Raw genomic sequence first — 19012 nt, forward strand, 5'->3', positions numbered from 1 at the left:
CATTTGGTCAGAGAAAAGAAAGTATGAGCACAATGCCCATCTGATTTGAGAAACAATTCAAAAATAATGTCCACAAAAGAGATCAGGTTGTCTGTATAAAAATACTGCAGAGGTTATACATTCATACCCATATCGGGCAAACACATTTTACTCCAGTAGTGGGAATAGCCAAGTTAAAGCCACTTGATGCTTTAAACAAGTGAGCTGAGGATGAAGTTTGGTTTTAATTTGGAAGTTAATCAAGATATTTCCTCACTTATGGTGTTGACCCAGAGAAAAATAAAAGAATTTAAAAGAGAAAAATCAATGCAGAAGAAGGAAGTAAAGATGATATTACTTGTGTCAAAAATGATTCACAAGTACCCAGATAATTTTAAAACACCTAGGCACGTGCACATGTTTACATAAATATGTGTGTAAACACTTACAGGTGTCTACAAACCTCATCGATATACAAATAACCATTTTATTTAAAATTATATCTGTAACATCCTATGTAGACAATGTTTAGTTGGATATGATATTTAATATATATCAATCTTAGTCCGCTCCAGAGAACAGAATAAATTCCAAAACAGATTTTAATTAAAATAAATAATCTAGGATATACTGAAACTGGAGAAAATTATTTTATATACAGATGGCAAACTGGGGAACTAAACTCAGAATTGCTAAGTGACGCTAACAGTTATTAGATTGCTTCTGCAAATCAAATAATGAACAAAAACTCTTAGGACAGAAATATGAGGAAGAAAACACTCTAAGAAGGACCCTTCCAGTGCTTAAAAGGAGCATAGAAACAGGAGGGGGAATGACTGTTTACATGGGTTGGTAGTGATAGGACAAGGGGGAATGGTTTACATTTTAATCTGGTACCTCAAGAACTCTGCTACTCAATTCCAATAATACCAAATGTAGAAGTGAGGAAAGATCACAAGAAGATCCTTATTAAAACCAGAACAAATAAATTATAGTTCTTTCTTATAGAAACTTGGTCACAGGCCCTTTGTGAGGATTCTGTTTCCACTGAAGCCAAATAGCTTTGGCCAAATTGTTCATTGGCTAGGGCAAGTTACAATTTACGTATGAATTAATGTAAATCATATTAGTTGCAGCAAGTAAACTATAGTTTTCAATTTGATCTTCATTTCTGTCTCTGATGCTATAAGCTGAGATTTATTTTGTCATTTGAGAAGACTGTTTTGTTGGGATATAAAATAAGGAGCCCAGTAGAAAATAATGCAAAATAAATAGTTCATCTGGCCTGGACTCACTTCATAATTCGGCCAACATTCTTTATATGAAAGAGTGCATTAGTTCAACTGACTGAGAAGCTGTTTCACTTTTATGACAGTGTTGCATATTCCCTATATTGGCTACTTATCCAACAGTTTTCTCCAGTAAATTTCTTCAGTTGCACGAGGGAACCGCTTTGAACAATACAGAACAAAAATTTATAGTATTCTCTGGATACAGCTATTTCTAAGCTTATTTCATCTATAAAAATAGAACATTCTTTCTATCCTTAATAAAATAAATAAATTGTTTACTGCTTGTGCATGGAATTAGACATTTTTTTCCGGTTTTAAGACATCTGAAAAAATAAGATGCAATCTGTCTTCTGTTAATAATACTGAGTTTGATCAAATTCTATATGAAGACATATTTTAGTTTAATATTTATTTTTGAAATTCTGGTCGATTTTGAATTTTATTTCAAAATAGTTTTCATCTTACATTTTCTGTTGGGAAAGTGGTTCTGGGTAAGACTTTTCTTAACCTACATATGAAAATGTGCTTATCTTCACCGTTTTGGGTTTTTTTTATCCTGCACTTATTCTCAAGATCATAAAAAAATCTAATGATTATTTGAACTCCTTAAGCTTGTCTTATAAGATTTCTTATACATCATGCTGGACTATCAATAGTTATGCACACAAACACCAATCTACACCAATGAAGACTGCATATGTTGCAGACCAAACCCTATATATTGTATTTCATTTACTGCACAAACTCAATTAACTGGACTGCTCTATTTTAGAAGGAGCCCCAGAAGACCAATTTTCCATGTCTTTCACGTATTTATAGAACTGAAATTGAAAACTTCCTGCTTGTTATACTCTAATACTAATTACCTTAGAGTACGATTGGTTAAGCAAATCACTTACTTTATGTTGACAGTAAGACTAATAAACATCTTTCAGAAACTCCTTTCCTGAAGTATGCTTAAATGTTATAGATAACAAGGAAGTATATCCTCGCAAATAGAACTGATTATATGCTTTGAACCACAGGTACACTGGCATTTGCCTAATCTTTCAAAGAGGCCTTAACAGGTTTTCCATAACAGGAAAGACTCTGTGGATACGATAAATTAATTCTACTATTTCTTGCTATGTGTCATGGAACAGAAACATCCTTAAGAAACCCAGATCTTTATACAGAAATGTAGTACACAGCTACCCAAATTCTGGATGTATTGCGCACTCAGCTAGTAACTATGCTGTCCAGTAATAAAGTTATTGAAATAGTTATTGTAATACATTCTTAGTATGACACATGTTAAATGGTATGTCAGTCCTCTCATATAGTAGCATAATCTGTTCTGTATGCATCTGCATTTTTATCACAGTAAAAACATATATTTTAAAATTTTTAAATGTCTGATTTTTTCCTGAGATTTAGCAAAAGCATTGTCTAATTCTTACTACATCAGCGGTAGCATTTAGGATCAAATGTTAAGAAGGGAGACACTGGGATTAAACATTCCCTTTTGTAGGTACATATTACTAACACAACATTCCAAGTAACAGAGTTTGAAAACAAATTTTGTCAGAAAACAACACGGAAATTAGTGTTTTTAATAGCATCTCCCCCTTAAATAATTAAGTGGGCAGAATCTAAAGATAGTTCTCTCTGATGCTCCAGATCATATAGCAATTTTCTCACAGTTCAGTAGAAATTCTGCTTTATGTTCAGCAGCAAAATAAACATTCTGTTCCTTTCAAAGCATTTACAAATACTGAATTAACCTCCTGCAGGCTGTCCAGCCCTGCTGCAATACTCAGTTGGGCAGCCATCATAACATCTCTTTGGCACCTGAGGGAGAATAGCCCAGTCCTTGCAAGCCATTTCCACTGACTGTCTGCAACCCCTCCAGCATCTCTCTACCTTGAAAAGAGCCTTTTTACTCTCATATCTCTCCCTCACAAATGGTACATGGCCTTGGGAGTGCTCTCTGTGAAACCATGAAGTCCTTACGTTCTTGCTAACACAAGTCCTACCAAGAACCTTATTTCTCTCAAATCTTCTGCAAGATGAGTGAAAAGAGGTACCAATTAGCTCAGGGAAAGTCTTGGGGTAGCTTCTTTTCCTGTCACTGTTAAGCTTCCTCTTCACAAAAGATAGAATCTGATCATTTTCTGTTTCAATGCCTATTTGGTGGAGGAGATGATCAAGTTTTCTGATCTTACTGTCTAAATGGCAGTTAGAGAAGTTCTGAATGCTAAATAGGAGGTTCAAATGCACTGGAGAAATTCTCTTGAAAGGATTAGGCGCATTTTTAAATTGTTTTTGTTGTGAATTTTTGTGTGTGTTTTTTTGCTGTTGTTTTGTAATTTAAACAACAAAGGCCGAGTCTGAGATGCTGGATTCTGATGCGCCCTCAAATGCTATTTCTTTATTAAAATGAGATAAATAGCAGAAGTTGTCAGAGAAAGACATAAGGAAAAGAGTACCTCCTAGAGAAGAAATCATTTTAAAAACATACTCAGGGAAATTTAAAAGCTTCTAATCCTTTTATTTCCTGCTTTTCAATTTATACATTCTTTATCTTAATTTAATTCATTTTTGCTTTAGCAAGACATTCAATAAACTAGCTATGCTCAAAACCTTAACATACCAATAGGAAGTCAGTACATGAAATAAGAATGCATTGTTTTTCCTAATTTCAGAAACCAGTTGATACATACTGGCTTCTTTTTACACATCAGTATAATCCACAAACACTTTACCTATGGACTCAGTTCTCCTGTTGAGACTAATTCACCAAAATTATGTTTCATTATGTATACTATAATGAAATATATACAACATGGCTTGCTTATTTAGGAAAGAGAGCAGCATGGCTTCCCTTTGCATGACATGCCTGTTCCAGATCCTGTGAGCTCCACTAAAGGGCAGAATGGAAGTCCTGAATGGCACAATATGTAGTCTGGTCACTATCTTATTCAGATAAAACATCCTGCCTCTTTCTCACCTCCACAAACAGAATACCCAATAAATCAAAGCAAAACCACACCAAATTCAAAGGAAGTAAAAATGTTCAGTAAAAGATTATGTGCAGCTGGGAGTCATTCTAAACTGAAATTGTGGGTCAGAACGTTTTAAGGAGAAGCAGTGGAGAAAGCCTTAGGCCTATGCAGTTTAGCCATAGCCTTTGAGGTTTCTTCTGACTTGTTATTACACCAAATAACACTGTGAGATGCTAATGGTGTAACATCCCTAAATGCACTTCCACTAGGCAATAAACTAATGTCATCTACAGTCACTAGAACCTAGAAATAGAAAGCAAACTAAGTATGAATACCAGGAAAGGAGTTCATAGAACTACTTCTAATCCAAAACAGAAGTCTGCTAACCCTCTTGGACTGGGTATGTCCTCCAACTGGATTTTGTGATTGCTGTTTGGGAGTTGTTCTTTAGCATAAGATAAATCACTCCAATGGCTTGGCAGTATGCGAGAGTGTGTTTTGGTATTATGATAAGTTACAGGCATTAGCTGTTTTATTAGAACATATGGACTATGCTTTCCTTCATGTTTTCTGCACAGGAATAGTCTTCCCACCAGTGCCAGGACTGTTGAACTGATGTTTCCCGAAGCCCTAAACTCTCTAACAAACAAAACTGCAAATGCCAGAGAGTTAAACTGATCTTAATATAATAGAATGAGCATCTGTTGCATTGTCTACCGCACAGACAGTCAAGCTAAGGTCCTGTGTCACGTGCAGCTCTTGGAAGGTTAGAGGATGACCAGTTACACCATTTGATGGATTTAAGGACTGTCTCATCTCAGATGAATACCCAAAAGAAGAATATAGATATTTGGGCTCCCCCATGCAGTCAAATTTCAGTATTAGGTAACTTCCTTTCACTATTTTTTATAATTTTTAGCTTAAGCTGATGATTCATAAAGAAGAGAAATATTCAACAACTTGCCAAAATAATTTTATTATTTCATATCTTTCAATAGGGCCTTTGATGAACTTTCCCTTCTCAAATCAGATCAGCAAGAAGAAACCCATTTTATATTGCAGTTATAATGCAATTTTGTTTTTCATGAGTTTATTTTATTTATTTCGATTGCAGTACTGACAAGAAGTTTCAGTCGGGAGTAGGAGACCAATGTGTTAAAGCTGTGTAGACACATAGGAAGAGACAGCTATTGCTGAAGCATGGATAGTCTAGGGCAAAACTAATCACAGATCTGAAAAACAGACCTGGCAAATTGTCTAACGATAGGTAATAAGGTCTGCAAGATGCCACAGGTTGACTGCATCTCAAAAAAAAGAACACAATGGCTGCCAGTTCACATATCCCACTTGTTTTGCTCTACAACCTGCACACTGTTGCCTCATAAAAGTTATGCTAAAAAATTGCCCCCAGACACTGCATGAAGCATGTTGAATGGATCTGAAGTTTATTGGAAAGAATGCACCTTCTACTTCATTTACCTCTGAGCTGTGAAAGAATATAATTGAACATGCTTTGCTCTTTAGTGCAATTTGTTCATGAACATTGTTACACTGAGAGCAAGCAGGAATAAAAAGCACTCCTTCCTCAACCATGGAAAGAACGTGTGCACATTCTTACATGGGCTGTGTACAGGAAATCGTTCACAAACCTTCAAAGGTATTGATGGGGGAAGGGGGGAGGGTGGAATGGCATTCCTTGGGTAAGAGCACATGAAAGTCTGGTCAGATTAGTGTAATATATTACACAAATGTGACACAAAAATGTTCGTGGATTACACTTCCTTTGCTGTATCATATTAGCACCTCATCACCTCAGCCTACCACTAACAGATGCTAACAAGATATGTTCTCATATCTTGAGAAGAGGGCTAGAATACACTGAGGTTTCTGTCTCACATTAGCAAGTGTGCACTGTGACGCTGCTTGCCAGCATGTGATGCACAAATTACCAATGCATATTCTATGAAACCATACAAAACAAGACATTGCCATGAAAAGTGTGTTTACAGTATGCTGCAAAGTGAAGAAGTGCGCTCAGTAGTGGGGAAAATCTAACCCAACTCCTGCAAGATCACTAAGATAAGTAGTACTTTGAAGATCCTTACTGGCACTCCCTAGAAATACGCTGTTTCTGTTCAGAGAATTTCTACTCTTAAGAAAGTCCTAAGGCATAAATTTACTCAAATTATGTAATTACAGCAAGCTTCATATGGATTTTATTCAACTGGATCTTTTTCTTTGCAAGTATAGTTAGCCTTGGTGTTGAATCAAAAGAAATAGAAAAGCATTAGCCATGTGCCAGTCCAAGCTCTAGTAATGCCTCTGGGAGATTTTGACTCAATAGAGATTCTTCCTTATATCCAGCCCTACGATTCACTAAATATGATAATATTATACACACATAGCAGCCTTATTATACTGGATAATTAAATTTTAAAGGGACAGAAGACTGCAGATGCACATGCTCACATTTGCAGATAAAACCCACTTTCTCCCCACACAGCCTTACTTGTCATGCAGAGGCATTCAGAGAAAAATGTGTGTACATATCTGAAGATATCTTTTCTTTTCACAAGCAACAGATGAAATTTGAAGTTGCAGAAGAGTAAGTCATCCAGATTTCTGTCTCACATTTTACTGCACGTGAGCATGTAGAATATGAACAATTGTTGTAATAAAGACTGAAATAACTAGTATGTACACTGGGTTAAACTCTGAGCATCAAAAGTTTTTTTGTTTTGTTTTGTTTTAATATATTTAAATGAGGGAAATACATATAACAGGTAAAATTTCTTTGGCTTTCACTCTCTCAGTGGTTCTTTTGCCAAGGCCTTTTGTGTAGTAAGGTTGTGATTGTTTCTTGTTCTGTCTAGACATGTGTGCAATATATATATTGCACATATATGGGCTCAAGCTAATTATTTTTAAATAATATGTATGCTTTTGAAAATAGCAAGCAGAAATGAAACTGTCTAAATATACTGTGGGCCATGTTCTGTTTTTCCCCAGGCATTAAAACACTGTCTGATCTTTTTTTGAAAACACTGTTGAGGGGGGCAAAGTAGATGGAAGATTTTCTCCTCTGCTGTTCTGTGTTCATCACAGTCACAGAGCTCCAGGTTGAACAGAACCTCGTCTGTTGAACATGAAGCTGTAGCCCCAAAGAATTTTTTTTGCTTCATAATGAGGATTTTGCAGGAGCAAAACTAGTTGCTCGTGGCATCGCAGCAAAGACAGCATTTCAGGTCCAAATAGGTACTTCATTCAATAACTGAAGGCACATGGAAGTGTTGGAAAAGGCATAAAGCACCAAGATCTCAGTGCTGCTGTCACTTGGCCATGGGAGGCTGACACTTCCTGCTGCTTTAAGGAGAGGCTGGGCTCCTTCCATTACTTCTATCATTGCATTACTGAGGTGCACCTGCTTTTTCCTCAAATAGTTTCACTGTTGAAAGCATCCTACAGCAACAATAAAATTTCAAAGATTAGAAAAAGAGCAATATGCTGAATCACAAGGAGCTGACAAGCCAAGTGTAATGAATTTTGCACGTCCAGCCACTCTGGATGACTATCTGCCCCAGGATCAGAGAGCAGAAGAGTGGCAGAGATTGGAGGATGAGCCAGAAACCCTAATTTCCAGCTCTCTGCCCATTCCAGAGGTGAAAACACTTTATATATTCATTTTTGTAACTCATTCCTATTTTCCATGTAGCATATTAAAAAGAAAAAAAGAAAAAAAGATTGAAAAAAGTATAAACATTTATGGATTTTAATTGAAAGGCATGAATATTAAATCAGAAATGAGAGTGTTCATCGCTACAATTCAGACTCCTTTCTCTCTGTCACCCAAAAAAGGCACTGAGTGAGGAGCCCAAGGCATGCTGCCAAGTGTGCTCACTCTCTAAGGCTTTTTCCTATGGAGAGTTGGAAGGGAGCAGTTTGAGTTTTCCTCACATGTTATTTGTTTATTCGACTATCTACGATTGACATTGTGTCAGATGGTTAATGAATGAATCTGGTTTTATGGCTTTTGCACGTGTTCCTAGAGGTCACTGTAGGCATATTTTCACAAATTAGAAAAATAAATTAATTAATTAAACTTATTTTCTACTGGGAACCTGAACACCTGAAATAACAACTATTTTCTCCATATATGTAGCTGTGCTCTGCCAGGAGGCATTTTTCCCTGCTTCTTGGCTGAAAAACTGTTCTAGTCATTAGGTTGCAATCAAGTGCTGCTGAGTGACAATAACTTTATTAGCTCTCATGTACACAGATAGTCACAAAGCTACCAGCTACTTCCAAACTGCACCTTTTAATTCACAGAATCATAGAACCATAGAATGGCTAGATCTGGGAGGGATACCAAAGTCCACCCGGTTCCAACCCCCTGCCATGGGCATAGTTGTCTTCCACTAGCTCAGGCTGCCTAGGGCAGCACATCCAACCTGGGCTTGAATGCCTCCAATGGGGCACCCACACCTTCTCTGCTCACCTTCCACACAATGCCAGCTACCATGATGCCTTCCCACTTGAGGCCAATCAGTTGGGCTGAGTGGTCAGGCAATGGTGGCCTCCAGTGAAAAATATGGAGATTTATTTATCTGGGGAGAGGGAGACAGACACATCTTCTATGTTTATTTTTCTTTAGAGAAGAAAAAAAACGAAACAAAACACTTCTTTTCAATATTTTTACGGAGATAAATATGAAAAATACTAATAAACTCATATTTGCTATGAACCAGAAGCCTTCAAAATGTTTAATTAAAGAAACCTGACTGTTGGGTGTCATCAACACCCAACATGGATTTGCTAGTGAATAAGCACCTTGGAGAGCTGATGGCTTCATTGCATAGCTCCAGTGCCACGGCCAGGCCAAGGTGGGTGCCACAGTGTATTGAGCTTACATGGTGAGGTTCTGGTAGCAGAGGAGCTGCAGGGGAATCCTCTAGTGAGTGGAGCCATGCTGGGATAGTGCTGGGAGAGCTGCAGACTGTGGAAAGCCCACGGGGAGTCAGGAAGGATGGTGCTGTGGGAAGGAACCATGAGGAGCGGGGGTTGAGACTGAACATGGAAGGGTGCCAGAGAGGGATGGTTATGGACTGACCACAGGACTCTCCTCTTGGGCTTTCTTCTCTTTGGCTATGTCATTCTCAAACAGGTGTGTCTGAGATGACACTGCAAAAAAAAATCCTTTCTTATATAGTAAAATAACACCTCTTGTGACGTATATTCATATTAGCACATCCCAGAATTAAACCACATTTTTTTCCCTTCAGCTCAGACCCATACTGAGTTTCTGTAACTCTCTGGTTACATTTTATAGATAACTATATAAGACATTCACATGCTGTAAAATACTGGCTTTTTAAATCTTGCTTTCTGCATCATTACTAAAGGAAGCCAGATATTTCTTAAAACAGAGATTTTAGTATATATTATGTGCATACACAGTTGCATCTTGGGTGAAAGAATGGCAAGAAACCCTTCTTCTTCCCTCTACTATTACTTTACTATCCTCATCTACCTTTTATGTTCTTCCTCATAGATTTCAAATCACAGTGCTTTCTCCAAACATGTAAATCTTCCTGGGAGGGCAGAGGATCTGTAGCACATTCCTGAGGTGAACAGTTTTCCAGCCTGAAATAGGAATCCCCATAGTCATTATCAAACCAAGGATTTCCGGTTTAGGAAAATGAATTGTTCTAAACTTCAGATCTGCTCATTAAAAAAAAATAAATTCAAAAGATAACTTTGAAAATTTCAGCCCTTCTGCAGTCTTATATAATCTGATATGTTCCATAAAAGAAATAAAAAAGAAAAGCAGAATACTAATACAAACTAAATTAGTAATTCTTCTTATAGATGGAGATAGAAGTGACTATTTTGCCTATTTTTCAAATCATCAGGAAAACTTCACTGTGGCTTTTACCACTATATTTATTCAACCTCTCTTCCAATAATTGTTCAACAGAAAGATTTTATGAAACTTTAGATTAGATCCAGATGAAAAATTGCATTTATTTAATATTGATGATTTTTTTATTTTTTTTTTGTAAAATTCACTTAGAAGTCACTCCTTCATGATTTTTTTTCTTCCTTCCTTCTTCTCAGAATACTTAAAAAATATGCTAGTGTATCTATTAAATATCATGGGAATTTTATGGTTATAAGTATTATTCATATTCCCCAAATACAGATTTGACTAATACACTCCATTTTTACTGACATCAAATTTATAAATGCACATTAACTGAATGCAATTTAAAAGAAAAATACTCTTAATCGTTTCAATAAAGTAACTGGCAGAAACTGCAGTATTTGGTACATTTCTCTCTCTTTTTTTTTTTTTTTTTCCTAAAAACAGAGTTTCTGTTGTTTGTGATATAAGTTACATAATTTTCCTATATTTGATCCACAACATAGTATTATTCATTTGCACTGTGGCATATTTGAAGAATGTCATTAGTGATTATTGGTCTGTCGCATGACAATATTTTGGTCCTGTTGCCACATAACTCTTGAGCTCAGAGAAACAAAATTCATCTTCAATCATATTGAAACATATTTGCTTTTTTTTTCCTTTCTTTTTCATAAGCAAGAAGACTGTACAAATTTTCATATAAAGCTAAGGCAACGGGGGGATAAAAGCAGATGAAGACAATTCATTTGAAAATCAAAGCAGCGCTTACAGAAATGTGTTGGCAGGATTCACTGGGCTCCATTACAGAGTTGTTTAAACACCATATAGAGCAGAAGAGGAACAGGACTAATGGTTTCTCCTGGAACCAGTTCAATCAATTAATCTGTCTCTTTTTCCTTGCTCGTTTAATTACCACTGTGAAAAAGCAGGGGGAATTAAATCACAAAATAACCATTCAGATAACATGATGGATCTAATTGTAGTCTTTGTAAGTGATCAGATCCTGGGGTAAAGCTGGAGCAGCCTCATCCCACTCAGTTGTGTGCTGGCAGTACTCACTGTACTGGCTGCTGACTTTGGAAGAGCATTTCTTCAAGACAACCAACATTTTTTTGCCTATGGCTCAAAAGCAAACCTCTCACACAGCTGGAGAAACCTGGCGGCAGTGGTCTCCAGTGGAGGAAGGGGCAGTACTACATGCAGAGTAGGGCAGCCATGGTCTCTTGGAGCCAGAGGGGAAGCTGGAATGATGGAAACATTCTCCTCAAATGGTGCTGGGTGAAAACACTGACTTTTTTTCCCCCATTTCTCATATTTCTCATTCCACCAGCACACCACCTATCCTGTCCTGCAGCAGGCCTCAGGCCACCCTGCTCTGGCAGGAGGTGATCTCTGCATGTACCTTGAGAACAGCCCCCCTAGTCTGGGCTTGGTTTGGGTCTAGATCCACTGCACCTTCAGGATCCAGCAGCTCTGCCTGCCCTGCACAGCCATCTGGGATGAGGTGATGGAACAGCAAGTGCCATGGTCCTGAGCAGCTGGTCAGCAGCAGAGACACAGTGGGCAGCTCCACATTGCTCTCTTGCCCCCATTTTTATCACCCTTTATAGCCTGTTCAAGAAAAAATCAACCCTGCCATTTCCCTCCCCTCCCCTCCCCTCCCCTCCCCTCCCCTCCCCTCCCCTCCCCTCCCCTCCCCTCCCCTCCCCTCCCCTCCCCTCCCCTCCCCTCCCCTCCCCTCCCCTCCCCTCCCCTCCCCTCCCCTCCCCTCCCCTCCCCTCCCCTCCCCTCCCTCCTCTCCCCTCCTCTCCCCTCCTCTCCCCTCCTCTCCCCTCCTCTCCCCTCCTCTCCCCTCCTCTCCCCTCCTCTCCCCTCCTCTCCTCTCCTCTCCTCTCCTCTCCTCTCCTCTCCTCTCCTCTCCTCTCCTCTCCTCTCCTCTCCTCTCCTCTCCTCTCCTCTCCTCTCCTCTCCTCTCCTCTCCTCTCCTCTCCTCTCCTCTCCTCTCCTCTCCTCTCCTCTCCTCTCCTCTCCTCTCCTCTCCTCTCCTCTCCTCTCCTCTCCCCCTCCCACCCTCCTTTCTCCTTCCCCCTCCCCCCCCTCCCCCTTCCTTTCCTGAGGGTCAAATTCAAGGGATTCAAGGGTGTTATTAAACTCAGAGATTCCATCACAGATCTTAGTCACACACCTCTGTGCTGGCCACGTGTGTTTGGGACAAAACTGCAAAACATGGCAGCACGTCCAGAGGCAACACCAGGAGCAGTGCTGGGGGCACTGTCAGGGCCATACAGGATGAAGAAGAGCCTTGCATGCTTTCCCCCCTTCCCTCTCAGAAGCATCAGAGCTGCGAAGAGCACCATTGATTTCTATCCCACTGCCCCCTTCTAAAATAACTTTTTTTTTTTTATTTAGAGTTTTTTGTGTTTTTTTTTTCCCCTTACCCCCCACTGTGTTTTGATGCAAAGATAACTCAGGTGACGCAGGTGGCATCCCCAGCCCGCGCTGCTTACCAATGGTGCGGCTGTGGGTAACCCCCGGGTTCCCCCGGTAGAGGGCATTCAGTCCACGCCGATCCATCCGGCCCCGCTCCGGCACCCGGCGGCGGCACGCACGGTCCGAGTGTGATCTGCGGAGATGGACGAGTCTACGTATTTTGTACGGATTTCAAAGGAGTTTACTAAGAGCGTTTCATTTTATATGTTTTTTTTTTTTTTTTTTTCCCAGCTATAGGTACCAACTACCCCCACCACCCCCTTCCAGGGTAATCAATTTCCTGAAATTCTTCAGGACTTCATAAGCCCTAACAATGAAAATCATAACCAGCAAGCCGTTTAATTTCCTTATTGTGTTATTTAAGCAATAAGACATGACAAGGTTTGTGTTATGCTAGGATATCACAGTGCCTCGGGTGAGTTGTGTTAGGCACGAGGCCGAAAACCAAGAGCCAGAGCCACCTGAAGATGGGAGCTGTCCCAGGACACAGCGTTTTTTAGTGTTATTCTGTGGACCTGGACGAAAAGAAAGAATTAAGGCAGAAGTGCAGAATGTTAAAAATATCTGCCATTTTATTACACAGGAAGCAATACATCTTATGTTTAATCTTCGTTTAAATTTTCCCCCTACAGGCTTCAAAGTTATATCTATCTATCTATCTATCTATCTATCTATCTATCTATCTATCTATCTATCTATCTATCTATTTATCTATCTAAATCAATTTAGAATGAATAATCTTCTAATAACCTATTTTCTCTATTTTCACAAATATTTACGTTTATATTTTGGAAATATTCTACAATTTCTACCTAAATTTCTAAACTAAACATACAGAAAATAGAAATAAAATTGCCAACATTTCAGTTTCAAGTTCACCTAAATACAATTCTGCATTTTTTTTTCTTTCCTGTATTTCTTTTTTAGCTGAAGAAAAGGTATGGTTTTTAAAAATAAAGTTTTCATCTGAGCTACAGAGCACTTTACTTTAAAGGAAGTTGTTTCATGTTTCTCCTGTCAGATATATTATTATTATTATTGTCTGTTTTCTGTCTTTTGTCACCTGACCATAAGCAATGTGTATCCCACATTTGTCTCTGAAACATTCCTCCTGGTTAAATTTCTACAGCAACAGCAAAATCAGTTAAATATCCTGGAAGAGAAACAAAAGGAGTTGTTCCTACTCACATGAGGGGAGGCGCAGAGACTTTCCCTGCACTGCAAGCACATTCAATGGAAGGAATCTCCTTTTTAGACTGAATTCATGTTTAAAGCCCAACTTTGTAGCCTTTGGAGATGGTGGCATATCCCAGCAGTTATAACCAGGACAAAGGAACTCTTGGCACTGCAGAGCAGTTGAGTGGTAAGTATTTCACAGAGCTGTGCCTCAGCGTCAGTCTCTCCAACTCAAGCTTTAACAGCCACAACTCACATGGAGTTACACATGTGGAACTGTTTGCAAAATAAGGTGCTTGACTTTATTTATTTATTTCATCCATTAGCTATAAACTCCTTAAGGGCTTTAGGGAAAGAGAGACAAAATGTAGGAGTCAGTCATTGACTCAAAATAGCAATTTCAATGAGCTGGGTGTGCAGGAACCTCAGAATTAAGCCCCACCCACTAGAAAAAAACAGACACATATACAAAGTAGGAGGGAATAGACAAATGGGAAAAAGGATTCCTATAGTGTGAGATGAGGATAAAGAGAGACAAAGAGGCAGTAACATGCACTGGGAGAAGAGAGAAACAGGAAAAAGACGTGGGAGAAAAAACCAACCAACAAGGCGACTTAACAGACAAAAGCTAAGAGTGTCATGAAATATATAAATATACCACTTTTTTTCCTAGAAATGTAATAGAAGGGTTGGAAAAAGAAACAAGAAGTCTTGTCGGAAAAGTTTAATTACATAGCACCTATTCAATAAAGTATCATTAAATTTAAAAGTCACCACAAAAACAAGAAGCCACAGCAGTATCTAGCAATTTAAAGGTACCTCAGCATCAAAGGCTTGGTCTAGTTGGAGGATATTATCTTCATACTCCAGTGGAAACCCACTGATCACCCACCTAATGAAGAGAAGCAGGAAAAGAAGCAATTTATTTCCACGGGACAGAGTCAATATATGATCTCTTACAACAGCTGGAGCTCTTGATGCCACTTGACAGCAACATGTGAGGGTGTTTGGTTGCTATTTGTAGAGAAATCCAATGACCCTATAATTTTAGATAATTTGTCTCAACTCGCTATAATAAGGAATTACTTCCATTGTGCTGGAGTCAAAATAACATGGAGAACTCTATTGGAGTCCATCCTGACAAATATTTATGTTAGTCAAAGACAAAGTACACTATGTACTTTTGATTACAGCTGTGCCATTCTCATTGTGATAGTTAAAGTTGTGTCAGCACTTCCATTACAATACCCTATTTTTAGGGGTTTATAACTCAGCTGTTAAATTTCGCTTTAGGCTGAAACTTGGCATGCAAAGTCTCAGCCTGCAAGCACTTTTTTATAAATATGAAAAAAAAAAAAAAATTTGGTCACTTTTTATTTTGTTAGAAAGAAAATTTTAACACTCACTCATTTCTATCACTGAAAAAAAAAAATTCATTATTTGAATTTTACAGGCTTGTCCATTATGTGTCATGATGCATTTTTAAAAATAGCGTTGCTTTTATTCATGTTGGCAAATTGGCTACTGTCCATGAGCAGTAACTATTTTTAATCATGTTTTTAAGCATATATCCATATTTATATTGTTATGATCCGTACTCTGGACTCTGTAAGGAATAGTAAATGACAGGCCATGCAGGCTTGAGCACAGAGAAAGAACTGCAACAGCTGTTAATTTACAACAAGCACACAACTTGGAGTGTAGTCTTCAACACATTAGCATAATTAATTTTTAATAATGACAACATTTATTTGTTGCCTGAAAAGTAGACCACAGGTCCTTCTATCTCCAGTTCTTACTTAGAAAGAGCTTGTCTTAGACAGAGTTAAGTGAATGTTGTCCTGTCAATGGGACAGGGCTCACATCCTTCACTTCTAACTTGTGAAGAAAATTCTGGTCTCTCACTGCTTGTGCAACTTCTCCTGACTTTTACCCAGAGGGTAAAAAGGTTTTGGTGAGTCTGGATGCCTCCTTGAGACCTGTTTGTGTTACAACGCATGCCAACAGAGAGATGCTGATGGTATTTCAAAATGGACATGGAGATGACTCTTCCAGTCTCAACTCACTATGTGAGTTATAAAGCATGTCCTTTTCTAAGATTATTCTGCTTCTGAAACACTGTACATGACCAAGGAAGTAAGAATTCTAAATAGCAATATGTGTACAGACTTGTAAACATGATCAACTTGATCTCTGAGTGTCTATCAAGTCAAGAGCTCACATGGACTTCAGAGGGGTTTAGCTATATGGCTGCCTGCAAATCGAGCCCTTTGATGGAGCTCCGAACCACAGCAATTCTTTCCCACTGAAATTTAATACATCTCCACTCTGTCTGACCACTGTTGTTTTTACTCTTCACAGCAGTAGGACTTAACCTGTACAATTTCTGCCTCTTGGCTTCAATATGGCTTAGAAAATATATTTCTAAGTGATTCTTTTACATTCCAGGAAAACTATTATGGTGCAAGCCTAGTAGTGTTCAAAAAGGACAATGTAACCCTCTTGACAAAGAGCTTACCCATTCCTCCATTTTTTTACAAGCTGGCAAACATGGATCTGCAGGGATCCAGGTAAGTACAACCACCTCCTCTCTTTTATCACCCTAGAGAGGGAAGCAGCAGTGAACTCCCATGAGAACCTCCAGCACTAACAGTGTAACTGGCACCTCTCTAGATGCTGTTATGGGCAGCAAGGACAGGTGATCAGGCAATCAGTCCTGGTACCTACAGGCAGCGTGGCTAGCTCATGTGTCACACTCATCTTCTGAATAGCATGGCTACATCCAAAATGAAAAGCAAGATGGAGTTAGCTTTTTTTTTTGCTGAGGAGACACTCTCCCTCTCCGCTGCAGACAGGAAGGGGTGGGGTCTGGTTATTGTTGCAGATTTTTCCCCCCTCTTTCTTCGGGTCTTTAATCCCAGACTTGGCTTGTTGCGCTTCAAATTGAAATATCCTGAACAGATGTAAAAACACATGTGAGCCACTGCTCACAAGCTGTGCAAAGCTTTGTTTCATCTGCTGATGATGTGAGCCTAAAGGAGATCTTTTTAAAATTTCATCACTATTCAAAAGGATAATTAATACGTACCCCCAGGCTTTGATTATGCTATACCCAGTGTGTACTGCTGGTACAAAAATAATGAGGCTCTCATCAGGCCGAATGAATACTTGCAGCAAACATTCAGTTTCCATAAGAAATTTAAGATTCAGCGGCGGTACCATGTAGGTGGCTTAATCTAATTTTAATTTGTAACACAATACAATAGATAAGATCATTTGTTTGTAACCAGCACAGGCATTTTGTTTACATGAAACCCCAGTCAGCATTCAGCAGATGGTCTTTTTAAAGGCTTAATTGAAGTTTTCTAATCTAACCTTTTTTCCCTCCATTACGAAGGGGAAAATAAGACAGGAAAAAAAGAAGAAAAAAAAAAAAAGGAAACTACAAGGAAGCAGAAAAATAACTGTAAAAACCCTTTTGCAGGGATAGCACAGAAGACAGTTCTGCCTGCTGTCGGCTACAGCTTCAGTCAGAGCCAAGAAGACACTGAGGTCAGAGTTTGTAAGCAACTGTGGAGGTGTCAGGATAGATCCCTTTGCCCCTACCTTTGTTGTTAGTGTGAAGGTCAGCAACAAATCTCTGCCCAGGCCACAGCAACTATTCTGTCTCCATCAATTTTCTGAAATTAGCTACCTGAGCCTTTGCAGTGATCAGGCATCTCCTCTTCACGCCTGCCTTGTCAGAGGCTCATCATTAGATTATGTATTTTCCACATTCAGCTGCTATGGTTTCAGTCTCCTCTGGTCTGTCCCTGCTGTCCTCTATATTACCACAGTCACTACAATAAACACTTGTCTCTTCACTGGCTCCAGAATGCTCCTGGGCAGCCTTCCAGTGATATGCATTGGAATATACCCTTTCCCAAACACTAAAATCCTCCTCACATCTTGAATATGCAGAAAGTTTGCCTCATCAACATTTCTTACAAAAAAAAAAAAAAAATAGCTGAAGTATTTATTTTTCCTTCCATAGGTCATGGAGAGCAGGATAGGTGCCAGGCTTTGGGTTCATTTGTAGTGATGTGCTACCAAAGCACTGGTGCAAAGAACTCATGCAGTTGAGTTGTAGAAGGGGTAAGAAATAAGATCATATAATAAGGAAAAATGTTTATTACTCAAAGTAAATTATTTGAGAGCAGTGGCTTTGTTTTTTAAAATCATATAACTCTTTGCTACTGAGAAATAAACATGTATTGGATGCTCATGATGGCATCATAAAAAATTGGTGTGAGTTGGATTTCTACATGGTAGCTCACAGTCACAGAAGGTATCAAAGAAGAATGTGATCAAAATAGAAATAAGCTTAAATTGGTAATTCCACTGGCCTCTTTGTCCTTAGGTTCAGCTCATGCCTAGACAGCTGTCTGTGGAGAGACATGCATACATATTCTTATGCTCCAAGCCAGTGGGAGAGAAGCCATCTTCAATTCAAAGTAGTAATACTGCATAACAGTGAAGAGGCCAAGCTAATAACACTATACATTATGGTAATATAATGGCCATCAGTGTAACTAAGGGCTCTACATGGAGAGATTTATATACTGAAAGAAAACAAATATCAGTGTTAGGATAAAAATATCCTCCAAGGAACCCACAAGCCAGCTGGGCCTGTAAGGTCAAGTTCAGCACTGCATTCATGCAGTTATGTGGCTTTTGGCAGGGGATGGCTTGAGTCGTGCTGACTCAGAATCTACCACATGGAGGGGAGACTAACAGATGTGCCCACACAAAAGTTGGAAAGCTTCGTAGGTTCTCATAGTAACAAAAACCCTCATGGGCTGTCAATCTATATTCTACATCAATGTTGTTCAAAATCCTTATTATTTTCCTGCAGAGAATGGAATTGCTGAGGAAATGCTGTTATTGTTCAGGTAAATTTAACTGGGCTAGTCATTCAGGAAAAAGGCAAAAATGTCAGCAGTGCTCACACCTAGAACCTGGCACCGTCGCTGATTGCTTCTGGGACTGCACCATGGATTACATTTCTTTCATGAAATTACATTCATTTAAGGCAGAATAGATCTTTTCCATGCTTTGCAATGGTCATCAGAGGTTCTTCTCTGAAAGACACCTGCAAAATCAGAAGTAATGTAAAATATGCCATTACC

The sequence above is a fragment of the Phasianus colchicus genome, chromosome 1 (genome assembly GCF_987193195.1).
Source record: "Phasianus colchicus chromosome 1, bPhaCol1.hap1.1, whole genome shotgun sequence".
Lineage (NCBI taxonomy): Eukaryota > Metazoa > Chordata > Aves > Galliformes > Phasianidae > Phasianus > Phasianus colchicus.